At 39.8% G+C, this 19,730-nt stretch overlaps 1 pseudogene; it reads left to right on the top strand.

Annotated features, from left to right (window-relative positions):
* Positions 1 to 5,975: 5,975 nt before the first annotated feature.
* On the top strand, positions 5,976 to 18,586 carry LOC137043623 (uncharacterized; annotated as a pseudogene).
* The last annotated feature ends 1,144 nt before the right edge of the window (positions 18,587 to 19,730 follow it).

Genomic DNA, 19,730 nt, shown 5'->3' with positions numbered 1-19,730 from the left:
ATTGCGATTGAAAGTCATCAAATGTAAGAACGTCTCATGTAAACAGTCCACTAAATCTTTCAATCGGAATGACAAAAAAAGTGTGTAAACGTGGCTAGTGTTGTGCAAAAATTATTACTGTCCGTCTTTAGACTGTCCGTCTCCGTCCTTTCAACTTTAGATCGCGGTGGAAACGCAGACAGTTGCAGGTCTGGGGGGAGAAAGGTTCCTGTAAAAAAAGTTCCTGGTACAAATTGTTCTGGGAAACGAGGCTATACATTTCCTTTGTTATTTCCAATAATGAGGTGGGGAAAATGTTTTAATTCCAAACAGTCTGGAATGCAGCATGGGGAGACCGGGGGCAATTGAAACTTCTGAATCATAGATATTGAAGATTTTGAAAGCATGAAAAATGTGATCTTTGTGGGATTTTAACCCCGGTCCCCAGATTAAGAGGCACTCAAAGACTATAAACCACTGGACTATGCTACCAAAATACAATATTTAGAGATGTATTACATAGATATTTTAACTGAAAAACAAACAAAACACTTTTATTAAATTATTGGGGAAAAATTGACACTATTTTGATTGTATTTTGAGTAGGGTTTCCAACTTCTGGTAAAGAAAATAAGGGACAATCTATACCACACAGTGTATGTCATTTCAGCATCTGCAGTTATGTATGCGTATAAAAGGTTCTCACACAAACGTATTTGGGTCATTCTGTGTCAAACCATCAACCAAATTTCAGACACTTTACTGGATTTTGTTAATTTTGTTTCTGAAGAAAGGCAATCATAAATTAAGAAGAAGAAAAAAATAAAAATAAAAAAATAAATAAATATTTATATATATATATATATATATATATATATATATATATATATATATATATATATATATATATATATATACATATATATATATGTATATACAGTCTTGTTCAAAATAATAGCAGTACAATGTGACTAACCAGAATAATCAAGGTTTTTAGTATATTTTTTATTGCTACGTGGCAAACAAGTTACCAGTAGGTTCAGTAGATTGTCAGAAAACAAACAAGACCCAGCATTCATGATATGCACGCTCTTAAGGCTGTGCAATTGGGCAATTAGTTGAAAGGGGTGTGTTCAAAAAAATAGCAGTGTCTACCTTTGACTGTACAAACTCAAAACTATTTTGTACAAACATTTTTTTTTTCTGGGATTTAGCAATCCTGTGAATCACTAAACTAATATTTAGTTGTATGACCACAGTTTTTTAAAACTGCTTGACATCTGTGTGGCATGGAGTCAACAAACTTGTGGCACCTCTCAGCTGTTATTCCACTCCATGATTCTTTAACAACATTCCACAATTCATTCACATTTCTTGGTTTTGCTTCAGAAACAGCATTTTTGATATCACCCCACAAGTTCTCAATTGGATTAAGGTCTGGAGATTGGGCTGGCCACTCCATAACATTAATTTTGTTGGTTTGGAATCAAGACTTTGCCCGTTTACTAGTGTGTTTTGGGTCATTGTCTTGTTGAAACAACCATTTCAAGGGCATGTCCTCTTCAGCATAGGGCAACATGACCTCTTCAAGTATTTTAACATATGCAAACTGATCCATGATCCCTGGTATGCGATAAATAGGCCCAACACCATGGTAGGAGAAACATTCCCATATCATGATGCTTGCACCTCCATGCTTCACTGTCTTCACTGTGTACTGTGGCTTGAATTCAGAGTTTGGGGGTCGTCTCACAAACTGCCTGTGGCCCTTGGACCCAAAAAGAACAATTTTACTCTCATCAGTCCACAAAATGTTCCTCCATTTCTCTTTAGGCCAGTTGATGTGTTCTTTGGCAAATTGTAACCTCTTCTGCACATGCCTTTTTTTTAACAGAGGGACTTTGCGGGGGATTCTTGAAAATAGATTAGCTTCACACAGACGTCTTCTAACTGTCACAGTACTTACAGGTAAATCCAGACTGTCTTTGATCATCCTGGAGGTGATCATTGGCTGAGCCTTTGCCATTCTGGTTATTCTTCTATCTATTTTGATGGTTGTCTTCCGTTTTCTTCCACGTCTCTCTGGTTTTGCTCTCCATTTTAAGGCATTGGAGATCATTTTAGCTGAACAGCCTATCATTTTTTGCACCTCTTTATAGGTTTTCCCCTCTCTAATCAACTTTTTAATCAAAGTACGCTGTTCTTCTGAACAATGTCTTGAACGACCCATTTTCCTCAGCTTTCAAATGCATGTTCAACAAGTGTTGGCTTCATCCTTAAATAGGGGCCACCTGATTCACACCTGTTTCTTCACAAAATTGATGACCTCAGTGATTGAATGCCACACTGCTATTTTTTTGAACACACCCCTTTCAAATAATTCAACTAATTGCCCAATTGCACAGCCTTAAGAGCGTGCATATCATGAATGCTGGGTCTCATTTGTTTTCTGAGAATCTACTGAACCTACTGGTACCTACTGGTAACTCAATGTGGCTTAAAAATTGGTACACATTTTCAATGGTCTCATATTTTCTGAACAACAAATGATGTTGAAACTAGAAATGTATCTTTTTTTTCTGTTAACACAAATGAACTATTCTGTCAATATCTTTCTATATTCTCATTCTTAATAAACTTTTCTTTTGTAACTTTAATTTTAAAGGCCCTATATGGTTCAGTCCCATATAATGTGGCTCCATGATCAAATTATTGAATATTTATTTTCTACACCAAGGGATGTTAAATATTATCAACCTCTATTCAAAATGATAAACTTGTTTTTTTGTTTTATTTTTTATCAGGAAGATGCATAGATGGCATATACAATTTTAAAGCATATATTGCTGACTGTCGTTGAAATTTCAGCCAACATTTTTAAAAAAAACAATAGCACTTAACATGTTTAACTAAATGTTTTTGCAACCACGTATATCAAATAAATGATGCATATTTTTCAATTAAACGTTTGAATAATGAGTTTATGAATATGCTACAAGTTTCTTAAAATATATATAAAAAAATTGTCCTCTATTTAACTGCATTAACTTACAATAGTAAAAAACGACTTCACATAAGCCCAGTTCAGACTGCACGATTTTCAAACTCGTCGGGTCACTGCTCTATTCACACTGCATGACTATCTGGGGTATCATTCAGTCACTGCTGTGTTCACACTGCACGATGGTTTGACGACATAGGAGTTCACACTGCATGACTGAACAAGAGGAAGAATTGCCGACAACTCTCTCTCTCTCCGGTGCGCAAACTACGTTTCCCAAACACACGTGCGATGTGCCAAGTAAACAACGCGAGATCACACGTGCGTCAGACCGGAGTTCTCGCGCGAGACTTTGAATTGTTATTTAAAATAATAAACTGCACAACGTTTGCTTCAAACTGTATGTGCGCTGATTTGTGGAGAAAAAGAAAAAAAGATTATGGCGGAAGAAATTGTTGGAGAGACAGAGGGAGCCAGGATTGTGTTCTGCAAAGACAGTTTGAGGTAAATAAACAATTTTGTAATGTGCTGCTGCTCTGGCTGGATGTGCAAATGTTTGGCCTTTTATGTCACTAGACATTAAGAAATCATGTTAATTTCAAATACTTATATTACTGACAAAAGTAGTCCAGACAGGATATTGTCATTTAAAAATTGTTGCATCCCTCAACTGATGTTGATGCTGACATGTTGTATTTTGGCCTGTTATCAACCATTCACAAAGTCAGTAGTGTTTCGGCATCCGGATAGATGCATCCACAGCTGCAGATACAAACGTTCCTGCTGGATCCTAAAGCCAATATGACAACCTCGAGTCAGGGGGAGGGGGAGCGGGGATAGTGATTGCAGTACCAGTTTTGGCCACAATCTTACATACACTTCTTTTAAATAAATTAAATACTAATTTCCTACGCCAAACAGTGATCCCTAAATCTACCCATCACTGTAACCAATGTAATTAGCTGCAGAGCAGATTTCTGACATCACACTTATATGTGGGCAGAGTTGGATAGGGAGCTATTTCCGCTTGGTCAACCCGCACATAGGGGATGGGAGATTGCACTCACAGCTCAGCTCGAAGCTGCAGGCATTCATGTAAACGGAGCGGTGCGGAGCAAAGTGAGTGTTTCAACTTCTCAAATTAATTCCTATTAAAAGTTAAGCTTCCAAAGGCATGACTGAACACGTGCTGTGAACTACTGCAGAGCAGATTATTTGATTATTATTTGTTATTTGTTTTGTTATATTATAAGATTATTTGTTATTAACTAGCATCAGTTATATTACTTGTAATGTAATTTACAAAATCATATACTGATAATATACAACAATGCCAAGGTCTCTATAAAGAGGTTTGGTTAAGTGATATTTACGTTCCACGTGGTTGATTAAGCAGTCTGATGGTGATGACTTCTTCCAATGGTTTTGCTGGGAGACAATGCAGTGAAGAAAGGAGCTGGAATCCGTTTCAACAGCCTTGAACACGAAGGTCTGTGGGATGCTGATCTCCTGGGGCACCAAAGGGTCCTAAAATCTGGAACACGCAGATGAGGCCCTGAAGTAGGTGCTGAAGGTCCTTAATCTGGAACACGCAGACGAAGGAACCTTAAAGTGAAGGTTTGCTCTCCTGAGCTTAACCTTGTTGCAAATGTCTCTGTGTGTCTTCTGCCTCTTTGGACCAGACACTCAGAAGTTGGTCAATCTGCTCTGGTATCTTTAGCATGGAGACTCGGGACGTGCTGTAGTCGTCTCGCTGGACTAAAACTCTGAACATAGTGTTGGTTAACGCAGGCTGGAGGCTCAGAACGTTGTTGTATCTGTCACTGCCTCACAAGCTGTCGATTCAGATCCTCGGATCTTGTGTTGTCTCTCTGGTTTAACCCAAGGCTCAGAACTTGGTTGCTCTGTCACAGTCTAATCCTCGGCGGACAGATTCAGAACTTGGTGAACTGTTTGTTTCTCGGATGAGGAGACTCAGAACCTGGTTGCTCTGTCACAGTCTAATCCTCAGTGGACAGACTCAGAACCTGGTGAACTGTTTGTCTCTCGGATGAGGAGACTCAGAACCTGGTTCCTCTGTTACAGCCTAACCTCGGCAGACAGACTCAGAACCAGGAGTGTCTATTGAAAGGGTACCTTTAGCCTTTTCCGAAAGGTGTCTTTAAAGTTTATCAATGCATTTCCCACTTTCCAAACCACCATCAGAATACAATTGGCAATATACTGAACAAACAGACACCAAACATCTTAGAGATAACCACTCGTTGCGATGCAATTTGTTTCTGACTTGGTGAAAGACTTAGTTTCCTGCTAAAGTTACTTCCTTTTTTATCTTTCAGTGTATTAACTTGTGTTAACAAAACAGAAGGCTCATTTCATTCTAAGTTAGCCCACCCAGGGACGCCAATTATGTAGTGATTTTTACTTTTGTCCACCCAAGGACACTAAGTAAGATAGTGATTGGTACTCACATCACCGCTGACATTGTGATTTTTGGATCACACGTCACTTAAGGTGTGGTTATGAGTACATCAGATGACCACCTTCCCCCCTCTTAGTTTGGGACACTAGTCAAGGTCTTTTACCTTGGCTGAATGAGAACACTCAGAACAGGAGGCTGCCCAGTCATTTATAATGAATGTAAAGGGGGGAGAGTTGTTCAGCTGATTTATCTGAAAGATTGGTGAGATTTCTAACTTGTAGAGCCTTTTCTGTTTTATCAGCACAAGGAAGACACAATTGTAATAAAATAGATTTTATTAACAAAAAATAAACAGAACAATTAACACAACTACTACATGAATATGGTGAATGATAAAGGAATAAAGTGTGTTAAATGCATAAAATACATGTGAGTAAGTTAAGTGTGGCTATAGAAGAGTTACGTTATCTTTTTTTCACATTTATTTTAGTGTTTTACTTCTACAGAACAAACAGAACAGTGACAATAAAAAGGAAAAAATTAAAATAAAATAAATAAACCTATAACAAAACAACAAAACCTTTGAGGGACAAATGCATACAGAGACAAGTTATCCTATGACTGGTCAGGTAATGCTTAAACAGGATACAAATTTGTTCATGTTGTAGAGTCATAAGAATGGCAATGGTAATAATGATTGTGTACACTACAAAAAGAGAATGAAAGTGCATTATCCTGACTATTGTCAGCTGTCTAGTAAAACTTTAGGCACAGCATTAAATACATCATCAATGAAAAACAGATTACACTCCATTACGGCTTTAACAGGGGTCCTTGGCTGAATCTACTACATCAATCACCGCAAGATGTTCTAGGACCTGTCCCCAGGTTTGATCAAATACCTCAGATTTGTCATTATTGATGTATCTCAATCTCTCCAATGCAAGCATGTTTACAAGATCCTTACCCCATATTTTAGATTTAGGCACAAAATCAGTTTTCCACATTCGTAAAATCAACCGCTTGGCAATTATCATACCAAATAATATAGCTTGTCTCTCGTGTATATCAAACATCCCTAGATTACTAGATATTCCAAGAATAGCTGAAAGTGGACATGGTTCAAGATTCTTTTTAAATGCTTTAGAAAAACAATCAAATACATTTTCCCAATATTCCTGTAACTTAGGGCACAACCGTAGTGTGTGACTTAGAGATCCCTCTGCTACTTTACATCTATTGCAGAGTGGAGAAACTTCTGGGAAAATTTTGTGTAATTTCACTTTGGATAAATATATTCTGTGCAAGGTTTTAAACTGAATTAAATTATGCCTTATATTAACTGAACACATGTGCATGTTCTCAAGGCCTTCTTTCCAACTCTCTGGATCAATCTCTAGACCCAATTCTGTCTCCCAGGCCTGTTTAACCGTAGTTGTATCTACAGCATCTTGTCTTAATAGAATATTGTAGAAATATGACACTGCTCCCCGATGTAAAGGATTGAACTTATTAATTTCTTCAAGCGTATCATGTCGAATCATCACGTTAGAATTCGACATCTGTTTTTTAACAAAATCTCTAACTTGTAAATATCTAAAAAAATTGTAGCTTTCGATATTGAATACCTTCTTTAGTTGCTCAAATGAGGCAAATGTCCCATCTACATACAAATCTTTAATGCTTTGTATGCCATTCTTCTCCCATTGTGTAAAACCAGAGTCCAGCAAGCCAGGAGAAAAAGCGTGGTTCTTACATATAGGACTGTCTAGATACATGTTGGGAGCCTTTAAATAGGTTTTGATCTGTTTCCAAATTTTAAGTGCATTATTTATAATAAAGTGGTTATCATATAAGGCCGGGCCAATTTTAGTAGGGCTATTAAGAAGAGCAATAAGAGATGTCTTATTACAAAATGCTTGTTCCATTCTAAGCCAGGATGGATCACTATCTGTGTCAAGGGGTTGTTTTTTCCACCATGTTAAAATATTTAAGTTAGCTGCCCAGTAGTAATATTTAAATTGTGGCAGGCCAAAACCTCCTTCCCTTTTAGTTTTACATAAATGCTTTTTAGATATTCTCACATTTTTATAATCCCACAAATAAGGCACAATTATCGCATCTAATTGTTTAAAAAAAACGTTGTGGGATAAAACAAGGGAGTGCTCGAAAAATATATAAGAATTGTGGCAGTACCACCATCTTGACTGAGTTAATCTTCCCTGCCATTGACATGGGCAGTGTCTTCCAGAATTCAATATTTTTCTTTAACTGATCTAACATTTGTTGCCAGTTTATCTTAAGCAGATCTTTGGGTTCTTTAGTAATTGTAACTCCAAGATATACAAAGGAATTATATGTTTTTTTAAAAGGTATGGATTTCAGAAATTGTGGGTCAGTTTTTGTTGTAATGGGCAGTAATTCACTCTTTTCCCAGTTAATTGTAAAGCCTGAGAATGTTCCATATGTTTTAATCAAGGACAAAACTGAAGGGACAGACTTTTGAGGGTTAGAGATGTAGAGTAAAATGTCATCCGCATATAGTGAAAGATGATGGGGGATACCTTTAATGTTTATAGGAAAAATCTCTGGGTGTTCCCTAATACTTACAGCTAAAGGTTCGATAATAAGTGCGAACAAAAAAGGCGAAAGTGGGCATCCCTGCCTTGTTCCTCTGCATATTTTAAAAGGTAAGGACACATTTTGGTTAGTGATTACAGATGCAACAGGATGGGCATATATAGTATCGATCCAGCGCCTAAAGACAGGCCCAAAGCCAAATGCATCTATGACAGACCTCATATATGACCATTCAACTTGGTCAAAGGCACGTTGTGCATCAAGGAAAATAACAGCTGTGTCTGTGCAGTGTTTGGCATATACAACGTTAAAGAGGCGGCGCAAATTAAAAAACATGCATCTACCAGGCATGAAGCCTGTCTGGTCTGGGTGTATTATGGTGCAAATATGACTTTTTAAACGGTTCGCCATTATTTTTCCAATAAGTTTCCAATAATGGATTTCACCTGAGAACAAACTAAAGGGATTAAAGCTGCAATAAAGACAATAAAACTTCACTATCTGAATGCAAGAGTAAACAAGACTGCACCTGGCCCAATCCTATTTCCTCACCCCTGCCGAGACATGACCCTCTCACCCTCTGGGTCACATGCAAATATCACAGATACTGCCACAAGCTGTTTCTGTATGGTCAATACAAATACTTTTGGTGTGATTAGTTAAACAGGTTTCATTCTCACATCAGGGGAACTGGTGACATTCCAGCTCTAGTAAAACAGGTCGTAAAAGAAGGACAACTGGGTTTGTTCCTCTGGTGTAGGAGATGCTCATAAAGATCTTTTGATAAACATTTGCTGTCAGGCCTCAAGGATAGGTGGGACCATTTGGGTCTGAGAAAAGAACCAAGATCTGCATAAATATTTGGGTGCTAAATGTTTATTGTTCTTTGATCTGAGGGAGTATTTAAGGGAAAGGAGCAAACCGCTCAAGGAAGCATCTGTATCCAGAACTTCCCACACTGTTCCCGTGTGTTTCTAGAAGCCAGGTAAAATGATGACTCTTTGAAACTATGTTTATACTATTTTATATTTGAGTAACATTGTATGCTGATCAGTTATGTATCATTGTTTTTTAATTTGACTATATTTTGATGATTTTGCCTGGCTAAATAAACATTAACTTTGATTAATCTTGTATTATTCTAAGGCCGCTTCTTTTAGTACGATCAAACGGAGTCTGGTATTTCCGCAAACGTTGTCTCGGCGTAGATCAAACAGCAGGACTCAATGACTGGAGCATGGAGCACAGCATTAGGGATAATCTGATTTCTGACTATCACTGTATTAGCAAGTTGCAGTTCCTGTGATTATTATTCCCATTACGCTTTAAGATGAGTAAGCAGACGCAACCACTTAAAGGTAAAATATTCACTCTGCAATCCTCTGACTAATATCAGAACCGGCTCGTCTGTGTTTGAGAATGTAATTCGCGAAACATATCTCTAAGAGATATCGGGTCCTTTGATGAACGAAGATAGTGAGAAGTAGAGATACTCAGAGAGATCAAAGATCTAAATTAAATCACAACTAATCATACGATCAGCCGTAATTTATAAATGTAACAAACTCAAGGAAACTACATACAATTAGAGTCAGATTAAATTAAAACATGGAGTCAGATTTAAAATTGGATCTTCACACTTTAATAAATTACAGTGTCCTTTATAGAAGCGCCCGAAAAGACGAACATGCAGTATTCCTTCGACCAGCTGTTGGATTCCTTCGTTGGGCCAAACAGGTGGAGTTTACAAAGTGGTGACCCCGACGTGATCTCCCAGTCTCAGGCGAGTGACGTCTTTTGGCGCGACAATTCAGATCCACCCGAGTGAGCATGAGGTTTGAAGTTCTACTTTTCTGTCTACAAATGTCCTGGTAAGTCCATTTTTGTTTACCTTTTAGAAAGTGTTGAGGGAAAGCCTAGACGCACCCAATATAGACACATTTGTTGAACGGGTCGGTATACCCACAATAGACCGGAGACCGTAGAAATCCGGTGGTGTTTAAGGTTATTAGAAAACAACATGGCTTATCAGGGAAGCGGCAGTTTGAGTGTAGATAAGGAGATAATGGAAACGCTTGGAGTGAACATTAAAGATCTCCTCCTTAGCTTGCGCAACAAAGGTGTAGATTTTGAGTGGAACAATGAGAAAATTCTAGCTTGGTACCAGACTGAGGGCCGTAAATTGGAAAAAAAGGCTCCTTTTAAGAAAATTCTGGTCGCGATCGTTTATCTGCTGCGTCGAAATGATTTGGCAACTATTGCAGAAAACGAACGTGTAATAGCCAATATAAAAGAGCTAGAAATGCAACGATCGGACGAGTTAAAAAAGCTAAGAGCGCAGGTCGAAGCATTTGTGTATGATAAACAAACATGGGCAAGACAGGGCAGCGCGATCAAATCACAAATGAAAAAGCTTGAAAAGAAGCTTAAATTAGATAAAGATTACACATCCGCGCTTGAGAATTGCTGCGAATCAGCAGGATTTCCTGTATCTGCGGTAGTGGCGGCGATAAGCCGTAAAACGGGCAACGCTAACGGGCAAAATAGCGATAGTGACGAAGATGATGTTGCACTTGTGTCGAGCAGTTTGCAAGGCCATCTGGACCTGAGAGAGCGTGAGCTTTCTCCAGGACCCGCGAAAGAGCAAAAATTACCCGATGAGCGAAAACAACGCAGTCCCATAATAACTCGAGTTAAATCAGGCTCGGTTCTCCGAAAACCGGTGAAAATTGCTGTGCTTAAAACAATGACGAATGCAGATGATGAAGTCACTACCATTAGCCGCCCTTTAACTTGCGAAGAATGCACTAAACACAAAGAAGTTGTGGGAATGATGCCACGAAAAGGTCCTTTCCAACCCTACTGGGACAACTTAATGTTACAGGCATCGGTGTACAAATTAGAGGTCAGAGATGTTTGGCAAGTAGCCCTTCTTACCATTCCAGACGAGCTAAAACCAAAAATTCCCAGTGAATTAAGAAATGGAGAAATCATAATCAAACAGGAAGATGAGGATGACGACGACGTGTATGAAAGATTAAAGGAAACTTTATTAGAGTTAAGGGGACCAACACACGCTGAGTGGAATAGGATTTTAGAGATTAAACAGACTAACAAAGAACCATTTGAAATTTATGCTGAACGTTTATGGGTGACATACAAAGAGCATTCAGGTTTAGAGGATGCACAACGCGATCAGGAAGTTTTATTACAACTCCTGAAAAATAACGCCGGTCCCCATATACAGCAGGCATTAGTTCACGGAGCCGATCCGCCAGAGAATACCTACCGGTCATTGGTGGATTGGGCTTCCAAAATAGAGGCTAGACTAAAACAAAACAAAACCGTTTTGTGGCAACAACACAATGGTTAACCGAAGGAAGAGGTGCTAAAAATCCTGACCCTAAATTTCAACCTCGATGCCAGTTTTGTAAGAAAAACAACCATACTATCAAAACTTGTTTTCAATTAAAACGCAAACTAAATCAGGAAACGCCTTCTAAGGACGACAATGGAATACTCAGGCGTTTAGGGGATTTGATTGCAAAGAATAACACTTCAGAAAACAGCGCAAAGCAATCTGAAGAAAGAAAATTGACCCAAGATGACGCATTCCAAACAGAGCTCGCTGCCCTGATAGAAAAACATAAAAGGCCCCAATAGGGGTGCGTGGCCTCCGTTGCTATGGGAAGCGTTGTCACAAGCGGTAACCGAATCAAAATAAGAGCTAATCTCGGAGGCCGGTTAGTTAACATTCTCATTGATTCTGGAGCCGCATGCTCTTGTACAAACCTTCCGTTACCCCTAAACACGAGAACTATTCAAATTAAAGGCATAGGCGATACTTTGATGACCGCAACGCAAACACAACCAGTTAAACTTGATTTGGGCGTGGTAGTGCTAACAGAACAATTCTGGTATTTACCAGACAATAGTGAAGGAACTGTGCTGGGAATGGACATTATGAGAAAGCATGGATTTGTGATTCATTGTTTTTGAAAAACAAATTGAACTACAAACATATAAAACTACAAAGGGAAGTTTGCCTAAAGGCAATGCAAACATTATGTCCATGTCCAGTACAGATCCAATTCAACTTCTCATCAGCAAACACAGCAATGTTTGGGCTAATCATGAGCACGATTGCGGCCTTGTTGACTTTGAGGTATGCATCGAGGGAGAGCCCCCTCCCCCGCAAAAGCAGTACCGCATCAAGCCAGAGGCAGAGGTCGCTGTTCATGAGATAGCTTGAGGCAAGAGGAATAGTTCGACAATGCAGTTCCACTACGAATTCACCGTGCTTGCCAGTGCCAAAACCTAATGGAAAATGGCGTCTGTGCATAGATTATCAGCGTCTTAACAAAGTTCTACCTAAAGCGACACCAATAGTGGCAAATCCAGCTACCATCTTATCACAAGTTTCAACCGATGCTTCATGGTTCACAGTGCTTGACATCAAAAATGGTTTTTGGTCTCTTAAAGTTAAACGAGAAGACCAATGGAAATTTTCATTTACTGTAAATCAAATGCAGTATACCTGGGAGCGGATGCCACAAGGCCTACACAACAGCCCAGCCATTTTCCACAGAGCTGTGGCAGATGTCCTCGGTCCCTTACTAGGGACTGGCCAGGTCATTCACTATGTGGATGACATTTTGATAGCTACAGGAAAACAAATTGAGAACCATTTGCAGCTGGTTGACGAGGTGTTACAAAGGTTAGGTGACGCAGGCTTTAAAATGAACAAAGAAAAAGCCCAAATTGCACTAAAAGAGGTACACTATTTAGGGTACACTCTGACGAAAAGCCACAGAGCCTTAACAGACGATAGAAAGAAATGCATCGCCGAACTGCCTCGACCACATACTTTAAACTCGTTACAAAAAGTATTGGGAACAGCAAACTATTTACGAGACTTCATCCCTGATTATGCAAACACCGCTGCGCCGTTGTACTCGCTTCTAAAAGGAAAAACAAAACCAAATGATGTCCTTGAATGGACTGACGAGCATGAACAAGCATTTAGTGATTTAAAACAGCGTTTGTGCGCCGCGCCTGCCCTTGGATTGCCCAATGTATCCAAAGTTTTCCACATTCAAGTAGACACGCATGAAATAACACTAAGTGGAGTCTTAGCTCAGGAATATGGGGGAAAACTGCGTCCAATCGAGTATTACAGTCGGAAAAAATCTCTGGTCGAGCAAGGATTCGACCCATGTACGCAGCACGTGCTAGCGGTGCATTGGATGCTAAAAACAACAGAGCCCATTGTCGGTTTTCAACCTGTTGTTGTACACACAATGCACACGCCTGTACGAATGTTGGTACAGGGCCGAATCAAGGGAGTTTCTTCCCAAAGATTAGCGAGATGGCTAGCCGACATTCAAGCGCGTGACATTACCATAAAAAACACACAAATTTTGCCACATCTGCTCGGGGATGTTGAGGGAAATCCACACACATGCCAGCCTGTAAAAGAGGCACAAAGCCTTGTTCATGACCAACCATTACCAGGCCAAGCACCTGTATACATAGATGGTTCACGATTCTGTCAGAATGGTCATTTTTATGCTGGATGTGCAGTGTGGGCCCCCAATCTTCCAGACACAGATGCTGGACAACAATTGTTGTTTAAATTACCGTCTAACGTATCCGCACAGGAAGCCGAGCTCATTGCATTGCTAGAAGCAATTAAGGCACACCCTGAACCACTTTGCGTGTATACAGATAGTCGGTATGCGTTTGGGGTTGTAACAGATTTTATGGCTCAATGGCAATTGAGAAAATTCCTCACTTCTGCTGGAACGCCTATAAAACATTTCAACACCATAACGTCAATATGGAAAGCAGTCCAAGCGCGGAAAAACCCCATGTCCATTGTGAAAGTACGCGCACACATAAGCAAAAATCCAGATGTGCACGAGGAAAACAATAATGTTGTTGACCAACTGGCTAAGCTGGCCGCAGTCAAAGGCGACCAGTGGCAAAAAGAGACATCCTCTGCTTCTGTAGCAAGTGCTGCCCAAGTCACACCCATTGACCTCAAACAGTATCAACAAGAGCTGTGGGTCTCTGAGGGAGAACTTGTGCCACACTTGAAACATGATCAGATGGTGAACGTAATTGAAGGCATAGTACTCCGAGATGGGAAATTTGTCGTTCCGGAAGCCCTCCAAAAACCAATAATCAAATTATATCATGATTATGCGCATGTATCAGCAACAAAAACAGCACAGTTGATACAAACTCAGTTTTGGTGGCAGGGAATGATGGCGGACATTGAAAGGTGGTGCAACACCTGCATGGTGTGTGCTACCATTAACCAGGGAAAACCAGGCCGAACAAACCTACGTAGGCCAGAACCACAGAAAGGGCCCTGGGAATCCTTACAATTGGATTTCATTGGTCCGCTACCCAGTACCAAAGGGGGGTATCAGTATTGCCTTGTTATAATTGATAAATTCTCGAAATGGGTTGAAGCAATTCCCACTCGCAATAACACGGCAAATACTGTGGCACGTGTGATAGCGAACCAAATCATCCCTCTTTGGGGAGCACCAATTCAAATTGAATCTGATCAGGGGACTCATTTTACTGGACAAGTGATGAAAAACATGTGCAAAATGCTAAACATCAAGCAAAGACTTTACGTGTCTTACAGGCCACAAAGTTCGGGAAATGTTGAACGTGTTAACCGCACCATAAAAGAAAATATTGCAAAGCAGATAGCACAACACCAAAACAGGTGGATTGATGTCTTACCCACAGTTCTGACTGTGCTGCGAGCAACCCCATCAAAAGCGACAGGCATTAGCCCATATGAGCTTATGACTGGAAGGGTGATGAAGTTACCCATTGATCCAGAAATTTCCCCAGCAGATCTGGGGCCCCTCATGCTTGCGACTCAGCAAACTGTGTTGGTGAAATTGCAAGAAAGATTGAAGGTGTTGCACGCACAGGCTGCACTGAAACAAAAACAGTCAGACCTGTCAAATGATGCACAATTTAACCCAATCACTGAAAGAAAATTTTCAGAAGGGGATGTGGTGATGGTACGCGTCTTTGTGAAACAAAACGCATTTTCCCCTAGATGGCACGGGCCCTATGAAATTAAAGCTGTTTGCAACAGCTGCGTGGCCGTGACCATCAGAGGAAAATTAAGATGGTACCACATGTCCCAGTGTAAACCATTCAAAGGTCCAGTGAATTAATTATGATCTTCTTCCTTCGCAGGACAATCACTGCAATTCCATGGAGTCCGGACGCCAGGTTGGTATCCGGACCAACCTGCATCGAACTGGGACAACGCATCACACTCACACACACCCTAGGATGCGAGAGATGGGTATGGAAATATAACAAGGGGCCATTCACATCTTATACTTCAATCACATACAAAGAAATAGTCACATGGCCCCCCGGATTAGCACCGGAACCAAATTGCTTCACAAAAATCTGCTGTAGCACAGGTTCTACCCATCTCCCATACCAAAACCTCACTGGTTACACACATGCACCCCGATTTTACCACAACATTACGGCCTGGGAGCAACTTAAAGTTTTCCCAGATTCAGAAATTGGTAAACTGCACACATTTTATGAGAAGAATAATTATGGCACAGATCCTAAAAAATGTTATTCAAGTACGGATCTGGAACCAGCAACATATAGGTGCACTCACACAACATCACATAACGACACACATTTGAAGTTTACGGAACTTCTGTTCAATCTGACAAAACGGACACCGAGCAGTATTGTAAAAACATTTGTTTGGACTAGTCGGAAAGAAGGAACATACTGTGTGGGAAAATGTGAGGCAAATCTGGACAATTTTACTAGCCCTCACAATTGCTCATGGACTTTACACCATTGCTTTAATTTGACTACCTGTGGATACAGGAAACCCACACAGTGTCCAAAATTACATCCCACTCCTCCAGGTGGTCTGATCAAAGGAAATGTGAATAAGACTTTGCTTCATGATGTCAATCTTGTGATAACACATGTGACGTATAACATCTCTAATATTTTGTCTGCCTATGAAAAGCACTGTGATATTAATGACAAAACATACACATGGCTACAGTCACGCATCGATGATTTAGTTTCTGATTACAAAAATAGACTTGCAGTCCAAATTCCACCTGTTCGCACTAAACGAGACCTTTTTGGAAATATAGCAGGCCTTTTTGGTTCAGTAAATTCTATATCCAACAATTACAAAATAACAGGTCAATCTCAATTTTCAACATGGTTGGCAAATCAGGTGGCCACTGGTTTTCAACACATCACTAATAGTAATGAAAATATTATTAAAGCGGTCAGATCTGAGGCGCAGGCGCTTCTGACGACCAGCCAGACAATTTTTAATCAGACCCGTACCATCGAGCATGACTTAGCCTGTAGGTTGTATGCACAGGATTTGTTTACTGCAGCGAGACAAGAGATTTTAGATCTTCGTCTCTATAAAACACCTAGACATGTTCTAAATGATCTTATGGAAATCTTAGATCTGCATAGATGGCTTGCATCAGAGAAAATGAAAAATATTAAATACTCTGAATTATTATCAACGTTAATGATGTATACTGGAAATGAATGTACTGGCTGTATTGGGTTCTTTGCCACTTTCCCTTTAATTCACCCAGATCAAGTTTACTTAAATTCCACTACCATACGCTCTATTGGCGTTGTAGTGAAGGATCAGATCATAAAATGGGACTATCTTACGGGGTATATGACTTTAAGGGGCATTGAAACCTTGTTTACCACTCGCAGTTGTTGTCATGAAACATCAAGTTACGTTATTTGCACCTGCAACACTTTACAGCCTTTTTCTGCCAATGACTCTAGGCTTGTTAACGTCCAGTCATTACATGGACATTCTGATGCTGTTCAAGTGTCTCACACACAGTGGTGCATCGTCAGTGAGATGAATTCCTTCACCTACTGAGGTCTGACCTGCCCTGCTAACCACACTTTCTGTTTAGAAGTGAAAGAGGACTTTTCAATGGGTCAGATCAACATCCTGGGAAGGGTACCAATGGACGCGGATGTTTCCCCGTGGTGGGAGGACACTTTTTATGAACAAAGCACACAAGATTTGGTCAACACAATGGACTTAGTACAAGAAATGATCCTGCAGACTGAATACCATCTCAACCAAGCACAAGTGGAGGCAAATCTGGCGAAAAAGACTGCCGAGATCCTGTATAGTTCTTCGACGCGTTCAGCACAGTATGCGTACACATGGTGGGACTGGATGTTCCGTGGATGTGCCATGGCCAGTGTGTTCATCTTCTTATTCACACTCTGTCAGTGCTGCTACTTCAGATTAGGGCTGAAACGATTCATCGAGTAACTCGAGTTAATCGAATCAAAAAAATCCTCGAGGCAAAATCATTTGCCTCGATGCTTCGCTTAGTCCATTTAACTACACACAGATATTGCAGAAAGACATTTTTTGTGTAAGGACTCGGAGTATGAGCGGATTGCGGTTATATCTGCGGTTCAGGTGCGTATAAACATCCCAAAAATTGCAGGTGGATGAGAGAAATCGTTAATATGTTGATTTTAATAAAGACGCGGAACTCTCATATCACGCTAAAACGCAATGAATGCGTGTCGTTCTTTACCTTTCGTTTTCAGCTCATGTCGAGATCAAAGACCGCAATGCGAGAGAGAGAGAGAGAGAGAGAGAGAGAGAGAGAGAGAGAGAGAGAGAGAGAGAGAGAGAGAGCGCGGGCGGGCATCAGCACTGGTAATATCATTTAATATCGCTGTTTTTAAATAAAGAAAACTGTGTGTTGAGCTTCAGGATGCGACGTTGAACATTTAAGTTTCATTTGCGGCAGTTCACGCGTCAGCTGAGGAGATACGAGCGACTCCAAACACATGAACTCGATGGAGTTTGCAGCTTTGCACATGGATCACCGTCATTGTGATGTGTGTGAAATCTTTAATGAGACTTTATATATCCTACTTGATAATATCTTCGAAATGCACCATTAGATGTTCTCAATTCTAGGCGCAACAACATCAGAACAAGCTGTATGTGTGTGTGTGTGTGATGAGCAGCGCTCGTGCTTTCAGAGCTCAGAGCTGCGTGCTTTCATTGAGTTGTGTAATTTAAATATCACACTTTAATCATATTTATAGCTACTAACTTAAAACAAACTGTGTTACAATTATGAATGATTAGCTCAAAAGATCAGCATGTGTGATGTACTTTAACTGAATTAAACATATCTCGCGTTTGATCACGTTCTAGCGGTTATTCCTCCGTGTGATGTATAGGTTGTCGACCCTGGTTTATGTAAATGTAATTTTGCCAAATAAGTTTTTTTTGTTTTTTTAGCAACCTACTTCAGTGTAGCTAATATGTGACGATAGCATCGCGCTTAACACGGAGGATTTGAAGTTGTGACTACCGGTTGCGGGTGGATGGTTTGCTTCTAACAGCTGATTCGGTGACGATAGCTGATCCGCTCATCTCTTGTTCCAAGTTAACCTGTCCAATATGTTTTGCTTCAGTAAAGGAGTAAATAAGACAGTAAATGCTTATGTCATGCCTGAGCTGAAGCTGAAACATGAAAGTTAAGTTGCACAACAATTTTTAGTTATTTATATTATTTATAGAATATGTATAGAATATTAGAATATTTATATTATATAGAATTTATAGAATATTAATATTATTTATATTGGCATTATTGTTATTTATATTACTACTATTTAGATTTATTGGTTGTAGGTTTAGTTTTAGATTGAACTATGTTTACCTTTTTAAAGTAATTTGAAATAGATTTTTATTTAATATAATATGGCAATTGTATGCATTCAAATTGTTTAGTTTCACATTTATTAATGTATGCAATTTCAGCAATAAAACTTAATTTTTCTAAAAAAGAAAACAAATTAGATGTTAATTTTAAGATACCCGTCTTATTGTCTCTTATTGCTCTTTAATAAAGAAAAAGTAATTATTATCCGATTAATCGATTAATCGATCGACTAAGTGGTAGATTAATCGATTACAAAAAGAATCGATAGCTGCAGCCCTACTTCAGATGTCTTCTTCGAGCAATGCGCACTTCAACCAACATGGCCATTGCACTCAGCCCATTACAGATACCAGCCCTACGGAAAGTGCAGCTGTAAAAAAAAAAAAGAAATCCCTGGTGGTGGCCCCTCGGAGACTGCTCTGTCTCTGCTCCAAGGGACCAAGGGCGGAACTGTAAGAATGGATTTCACCTGAGAACAAACTAAAGGGATTAAAGCTGCAATAAAGACAATAAAACTTCACTATCTGAATGCAAGAGTAAACAAGACTGCACCTGGCCCAATCCTATTTCCTCACCCCTGCCGAGACATGACCCTCTCACCCTCTGGGTCACATGCAAATATCACAGATACTGCCACAAGCTGTTTCTGTATGGTCAATACAAATACTTTTGGTGTGATTGGTAAACAGGTTTCATTCTCACATCAGGGGAACTGGTGACATTCCAGCTCTAGTAAAACAGGTCGTAAAAGAAGGACAACTGGGTTTGTTCCTCTGTTGTAGGAGATGCTCATAAAGATCTTTTGATAAACATTTGCTGTCAGGCCTCAAGGATAGGTGGGACCATTTGGGTCTGAGAAAAGAACCAAGATCTGCATAAATATTTGGGTGCTAAATGTTTATTGTTCTTTGATCTGGGGGAGTATTTAAGGGAAAGGAGCAAACCGCTCAAGGAAGCATCT

The sequence above is a fragment of the Pseudorasbora parva genome, chromosome 16 (assembly GCF_024679245.1).
Source record: "Pseudorasbora parva isolate DD20220531a chromosome 16, ASM2467924v1, whole genome shotgun sequence".
Classification (NCBI taxonomy): Eukaryota; Metazoa; Chordata; class Actinopteri; order Cypriniformes; family Gobionidae; genus Pseudorasbora; species Pseudorasbora parva.
Note: the sequence above shows the minus strand (reverse complement) of the source record. Positions and strands in the feature narration are given on the sequence as shown.